We start from the raw sequence: 7,152 nt of genomic DNA, 5'->3' as shown, positions 1-7,152 counted from the left end.
CCGCAGTTCCTTCAGTTTGTCCCTGCACTGCAGTGTGTCCTGGTTATGGCCACTTTCTGTCATGCATCGTGAAATCTGTCCGTAGGTATCATAATTCCTAGGGCTGGACCACAGCTGGGACTGGACAGCCTCCTCTCCCCAAATGCTGATGAGGTCCAGCAGCTTGGCATTGCTCCAAGCTGGGGATCGCCTGGTGGGTGGAGCAGGCGTGGTCACCTGGAAAGATGTGCTGAGACCACTGCACGCGTCACCGAGCAAACAGGAAGGGGACTTCCAAAATTCCCAAGGAATTTACGGAGTGGGGCTCACGGTTGGTCACCTGAGGTCAGGGCAGTAGAATTCAAACCGATGACCAGAGAGGCGAGAACAGGCATTGTGGGACACCTCCCGGAAGCCCGTTGTAATCAACCAGGGTGTCTACACTGACACCGCAGCGCTGTAGCCCCAGTGCAGAAAGCCTCTTATCGGGGTGGTTTCCATGCACTAAGTGGCTTGGCAGTGTTTTAACCTCGGGAATTACACCGCAGAATCTTACCAGTGTAGATAAGGCCTTATTTTGTTTAGAATAAATTAATTAAAATAATGTAAACTAATCACAATAAGCCCCTCTTAAACCAAACTATGAGTGTCCATAGCAGGGTTTACATCAGATTAATGACAGTGGTTTAAAAACTGATTTAAGTTAAACCAATATAACTTTCTTAGGTCGAGAACCTCTTCCCAACAGGGGCTCAGGGCTGCCCGGGGGGGAGGGGCGGGGGCAAATGGGGCAATTTGCCCGGGGCCCCCACGAAAATATAGTATTCTATAGTATTGCAACTTTTTTTATGGAAGGGGCCCCCAAAATTGCTTTACCCCAGGCCCCCTGAATTCTCTGGGCAGCCCTGCAGGGGCTTGTCCGGGCTCATCTAAAACTGTTTTTAAAAATGGATAAATTAGACAGGTGCAACTTTGGATGAAGACTGGGACATGGGTAAAAAAAAAATCCAACCTCCTGCCTCCCCAACAGGACCCTTATCAGACCTTGATTTATACAAATCAAGCCAGACGCCCAGTTTAAAACAGAAAAATATATTCAGTTGCAGGTTGCCTGTGCGCTGCAGCCCCTGGCAGAGCTTTGCAGGAGCGGGGCCCGGGTCCTATTTTGTTTCTTTCTCTTACTTTATCCCGTCTCTAAGCAGCATTTCCCCCACTCATCCTCGGTGGTTTTATTTCTTGAAGAGCCTTCTGTGGGGCTGGACAGCGCCTGGCCCCAGGGGCCCGCCCGGCTGTCCCCAGCTCCCTGCCCCCCATACACTGTCTCAAACCCAGTAATCCCAATGGCCTCGCCCTGCACTTGAGGGCGAAGGGACAGGACTGGTGGGAGGAGGAGGAGAAGAACAAACTCAGGGGCGGGGCCGGGAGAAGGAAGCCGCGGCACGAGCGGGAGGGGCGGGGCGGGGCTGCCGCTCGATTGCTCCGGCTCCGTCTCTCAGGCGATCGATTCATCCTGGCTCCACTGCGGCGGGCTGGCCGTGCGAGAGGCGGAGGCGCTGCCGGGAGGGAAGCTGCCCAGCGCTGGTTACAAACCCCGCGGCGGCCGGTGAGTGACGCCCCCCCTCGCTCCAAGTCAGCGCGAGCCGGCTCTGACCTGCCTCCGAGCTGCGGAGCTGCGGAGCAGCCCCCCCCCCGCCTCTGCGGCTCCTGCCCCCGGGGGGGCGGGTCTCACTGGGGACCCGCCTTGCCTCTGCTGCCGTTCATAATAACGATCCGGATCGGGCCGTTGGGACCCGCCCGTTATCCTGCCCCCGCTGGGCGCTGGCTCTGTGCGGGGGAGGCCAGGCCCCCTCCCCCCCCAACACTGTGGCGGGGGCGCTGGGGCTGCCGGAGGCTCCGCTTCTCTCTGCCCGGCACAGCTGCGCTGGGCCCCACGGGGCTGCGGCCGGCCACGTCCGTGCTGCGGCGGATCCTGCGCAAGGCCGGGGGAGCGCAGGTTACGGCTGCAGTACGCGGGGCCCGGGTCAGGGCGTATTCGGCTCCAAGCACTGTCATTTGCAGTGTGGACGCGGCCCAAGCCGCAGGCCCGACTCAGAAGGTCTGCGTAGTAGTGCATTTTAGTTAGCACGGCTGTGAGGCCCGGGTCCGGCTGTGGGACCCACATTTGCGATGAGAGCTGGCTTGGAAACACTGGGTATGTCTACACTGCAGTTAGGCATCTGTGGCTGGCCCTTACTAGCTACTCATGCTGGTGGGGCTCCTGCTAAGGGGCTGTTTAATTGTGTTGTAGATGCTTGGGCTGAGGTCTGGGACCCTCACAGCTTGCAAGGTCCTAGAGCCTGGGTTGCAGCCCAAGCCCAAATGTCTACACTGCAATTAAACAGCTCTTAGCCTGAGCCCTGTAAGCCTGAGTCAGCTGGCAGAGGCCAGCCACAGATGTCTAATTGCAGTATAGACATACCCACTGAGTTCACAAGCCCAGGTCCCACAGACCTGGGTTTACAATGCAGTATAGACATACCCTTATAGCTGGCCACATAATCATTGATATTTTGTCATCTTGGCCACTGACCAATGTGTTGCAGAAGCTACCTGAAGGATGCAGCTGAGGCTACAATGTGCTGTCATTTCTGTGATGCTTCCAACACATTCCTGTTCACCTGCTTGATATCAAATATTGGAGGTCGATATTAAAAAAACCCATGTTTTTTAATTAAATGAAAGCTCTTGTTCAGTTTTTATTATGTCTGTGTCACTACAGATGTATTCTCCACTGAAGAGTGAAATCATTGATACTAAGACTTTACATTCTAAAGGCACCATAAATACTGTAAATGGGCAAGTAGTGGTATTTGCTCTTCATTGTAAGCTACAGTTGAGGAGTACTCGATTGTACTTCCACACTTCGTGCAGTGGCATGGGGAGCCTGGAAATCTTCAGAGCCCTGGCTCTGCAGCAGGGAGCCTGGAAGCTCTGAAAACTCCAGCTCTCAGGGCTTCCAGACTCCCTGGCCAGCTGGCTGCCTGACCCTCAAGGGATCTGACTTCTTATGCTGGGGGAGCGGGGCAGCCCAGTGAGCCAGCTGGTCCAGGAGTTTTGAAGCCCTGAGATTCCTGGCCCTTGGGCAGTCTGCATCCAGGCCAGGGTGTCCAGCAGCTGCTGATATGATTCATGTCAGTTTCACTGCTGTCCACCCTTGAATAGCAGTGGTGAAACAATCATGTCCCTTTTACTGAGCAGCTGTGGGGATCAGAGCATATTTTGTTTGGGAAACAGTATTTTTCGGGGGGAATTGGTTTCAGTCTGAAGTGGACCAAAACCACATTTTGAAATGAGGGCATTTCCAGTGAAGCAGAATTTCAATGAGCTCTGCTGCAGAGGGGTGTGTGAGAATTTTTTTGGATGAAGCTGTCAAGATAAACACGGTAGTAGCCCTGTATATTCTTTACCAAGTGTATTAATTAGATTATATCCTTGCTGGCAGGTGAGTTAATTAGCATATTTTGCTTGCTCTAATAGCATCATTTAAACGTGCATACTTTTTAAAAGTCCTTCAAACTTGGCTGTTTCATGGTGTTGGTAAATACCTTTTCTTCTGCAAGCTTTATAAAATCTGCTGGGGAGCTCATAGAGTTTTGAGATGCTTAGAAGACTGTAGTAAATAACTAAAATTAACCATCCATTCATCCAGAAAACATGTTTAGGAAATAATTTTCAGTGAATTAAATAGATGAGTCTTTTAGGCCAGATTATCTTTTGATATAATCCCCCTTCCCCAGTTTACAATTTTTCAAAATTTAAGTGGCTTCTTGTCAAAGTACTGCAGTTCTAAAATGCTATATCTAATTAACTCCAGATTTCCACACCAAAAAATGATGTTGACAGGAGACCACACATGACAAATTTCAGGCAGAAAGCTACTTATCTAGCCAAATTGCTCCCCTGTTTTGTGTTACATGCCTGCTTAGCTAGTAGAAGATAAGCTCTTCAAATCATACAGGCATCTATATCTCCTCTTTCCTTTCCAACCACCAATTCACTCCTTGTTACTAAGCTTCATTAAAATCTTGTAAAGCTTTTAATGTTTTGTATTAAATCATGAAATATTCAGAACATTGTGATTTGAAAAGAATATAATACAAATATTGTTCCTCTAATAAATGTAGTAATGTTCGTAAAGTTCCTGTCATTTAGGTTACTCCTACACAGCAAATGAAGGTGTACTTTTAATCTAACTAGTGCAGGTATCAATAGTAATAAAGATGTGGCGACATGGCTTTCAGTGCAGGCTACTCGCCACTGTACAACCTTGGTGGGACCCTGGGTAAGCTAGCCCTTGTTGAAGTCTGTGCTGTCATGTCTTTACTACTATTGGTACTCATGCTAGCTAGATTAAAGCTAGGGTGGGTATGCTTACTTGCTTTACAGCCACGTCTTCATTTGCTGTGTAGATATACAGAATGTTTTGGGCTTTAAGATTTCTCATGGTCCTAAAACATGTTTACAGAGCAGCATTGACAGTAGCTAAGGCAAAAGCAAACACTAAAGGTTTTCAGATTTAAAATATACTGACAGTCTTGCCATAGTCCAGATTTAGAAATTTCTTTATCTGGTTGTATTTATATATTCCTTTCTGTGTTGGACCACTCAGCATAGTGAATTTGATCCAAAGTAGTAAATAAAATAGGTGGTTAGACGAGAGAGTCTACATCATGAATCCTAGAATGATGAAAATTGCAAAAAATAAGCAGTGTGTAACATATTCAACTAATTTTTAAAAAATTATTTAAATAATTATGAAGTCAGGGAGTTTAAGGAAGCATATTTTCAAAAAACATAAATCAGATTTAATTTCAATCTTATTTTAAATATATTTCTACTTATGCAGAAATCTGAAAATATCAAAAATCCTGGTTTATCGCTAAAATTCTAAATGTAAAGTTCAGAATATCTGACAAAGATAGAAGGTTGAATGTGAGAGATGTTTTTAAAGTTGCATTATTTCAACTGCTAAATTATGTCAATTTATGTAAAGCAGCCTGGATTATAATTTACCCTGCATTTCTGTTTCCAGCAAAAATAGGCCTGTAAAGCAAAAAGATTGATACTGCCCAGAGCTACAAACCCTGAAAGGCTAGCATGTATACATATTTTGTCAGTTTTCTCTAAATGTATGTTGCTCACAGATGGAGTGACTTCATCTCTGTGCTTCTGCTTTCCTAGTTGTTATATAGGAATAATGATACTGACTGCCCTGAAAAGCACGTTGAGATATATTGATGAAAAATGCGGTGTAAAAGCTAGTTGTTGTTATCGTGCAGCCTTTATCCATATGCTTTTTCTAAAAATTGGTGGTTTGATCCAATGGACTGGTTCTTAGATGAGGTTTGTCATCATACGATGATGTATCCAACAGTGTCATGTAGCGACAATGAACCAGATCAAACCATTCCCATGATAAACCCTGTGAGAGGAGATCCTGAGGAAGACATTTTCTTGAGGATCCCTCCACTGTTGGGAGGAGGTGACTTTTTTTTCTTCTTCAAGAAAAAGCTCTTGTGCCCACCTTCCCCAAATCTACTGGATCCCCAGGGCCATCTGTTTGGAGGTCCAGAGTTTTAGGCCCTAGCTGACACATCTCTAAATATACTGGTGGATATGGAGAGAAATTATGTTCATCCACCACTAGCCTTGCCTCTGGTCCATCCACACTTTCCCCCTCCATTCTGGCCTACCTACTTCACTCCCCACTTGCAGTGTGCATTGTGGGCTCATGGATTGCCTTCCACAGTGAAAGCAAAATGGTGCTGTGGGAGGGAGGAGAACTGCCCTGGGAGGGTTCCCTCTACATGTTGATTGTGGGGGATGATCTAGGCAGTGATTTTAATATCATATAAAGTAAGTGTGATTAAAAATAAAAAAATGTTTTTTTCCTTGGATATTAGGTAGTGCATATGCATAGTGGTAACTTTTCAAAGTTAAAGACTTAGAGTTCACATCCCATCCTCCTAACCTTAATGTAGCCAAAGGCACTAGTCTGTGTTTACAGCCGACAAACTCTCAGTTGCAAAAATAAAACAGATTTCAAATTGAAGTATAAAAGCAATCTGAAAATTAATCGGTTTGTTTACATTTCTATATCTCAAAAACAGTGGCAAGTTCCCCCAACCCCAAAATTTGATAGAGGCAAAACCACCTGTCTTCTGGGATCTCATGCCAAAAGTCAGCCTTGGATACACTTTTTAATGCTAGATTACAAATTCCTGAAATTAGAGGTTTATAATGGAAAGGCTCAATTTACCTATAGAAGCTTAACATCCTAGACGGCATATCAGTAACACGCTTAAAACAAACAAAATAAAACAAACAACACTATATTCCTCACCACTATATTTGATGTATTATATATTTTTTTAGGTCAAAACTGGAGTAAATATATTTTTAAAATACTAATTTTTAAACTATTAATGGATGAGTCTAAGGCATCTTCTTCAGTAGGAAACTGAATAATTTAAACTCTGTTTTTTTTAACAGTAGAGGTAATGATATGATGCTGACTGTTCAATGTAGATAAAAACAAGTTGTGGTCAGCATTGTCAGGTAGTCATGGTAACCCTTCTGGCACTTGGGACCATACTCAATTGTGTTTATAAAAAACAAACAAAAAAGTAAATCCCCCACACCCCCGGTTTTAAATATGATTGAGCTTCCTAGTGAAGTAAAGCCCTAAAGAGGTCTATATTCTATCAACATCCAAGGAAACTGATAACAAAATAGGGTCCTGACCTCCTAATCAGATTCATATAGCCAGACCTTGTGCGTGCGCAGAACTGCAGAGTCAGTGGGGTTCTGCGCTATACTGTATACAAGAATCCGATTGCATTGTATTGGAGGCCTGGATCTGACTGCAGTATTGGGACCTAAATGAATGTATAGGCCCCTAGAAGTGTGTTCAGGTATATTTTTAACCCTTTTTGGTTGAGCTTTACTGACTCTGTGTCATAATATCTGTAACAATATATTCTATATCGGTGGTCTCCAACCTTTTTACGCCAAAGATAACTTTTTGAATTTAAGGGCAACCCAGGATCTACCCTGCCCCTTCCCTAAAGCCCCGCCCCCCCTCACTCCATCACTCCCTCCCCATTGCTCACTTTCCCCCACTCTCACTCACTT

General features: G+C 45.3%; 1 protein-coding gene across 1 annotated transcript in view; it reads left to right on the top strand.

Moving 5' to 3' along the window:
• Positions 1 to 1,496: 1,496 nt before the first annotated feature.
• The window catches only part of EXOC2 (exocyst complex component 2), a 204,913-nt gene continuing 199,257 nt past the window's right edge, over positions 1,497 to 7,152 (top strand). The window contains exon 1 of the mRNA XM_065398970.1: positions 1,497 to 1,582. The gene's annotated coding sequence lies outside the window, so the exon portion shown is untranslated. The remainder of the gene's footprint in view (positions 1,583 to 7,152) is intronic.

Source organism: Emys orbicularis, chromosome 2, assembly GCF_028017835.1.
Source record: "Emys orbicularis isolate rEmyOrb1 chromosome 2, rEmyOrb1.hap1, whole genome shotgun sequence".
Taxonomy (NCBI): Eukaryota; Metazoa; Chordata; order Testudines; family Emydidae; genus Emys; species Emys orbicularis.
Note: the sequence above shows the minus strand (reverse complement) of the source record. Positions and strands in the feature narration are given on the sequence as shown.